Here is a 268-nt window from a genome sequence, read left to right on the forward strand (position 1 = left end):
GGCAGCTCAGCTGGGGCGCAACTCACTGGCCCATGTGGGAATCGAACCAGCGATCATGTTGCTCAGAGCTCGGCTCTTAACCAACTGAGCCACTTGGCCGGCCCTGGATATACTCTTTTTTTTTTTTAAAGATTTTTATTGGGGAATTGGGGGGATGGGAACAGTGCTGGGGAATTGGGAGAAGGGGAACAGACAAGTTGCTGTTGTTTTGTTCTTCAGGTCTAGTTGTGGAGGATGTTGCTTCACTGGCCCAAGTTGGTACCATCAT

Source organism: Hipposideros armiger, unplaced genomic scaffold, assembly GCF_001890085.2.
Source record: "Hipposideros armiger isolate ML-2016 unplaced genomic scaffold, ASM189008v1 scaffold_210, whole genome shotgun sequence".
NCBI classification, from domain to species: domain Eukaryota; kingdom Metazoa; phylum Chordata; class Mammalia; order Chiroptera; family Hipposideridae; genus Hipposideros; species Hipposideros armiger.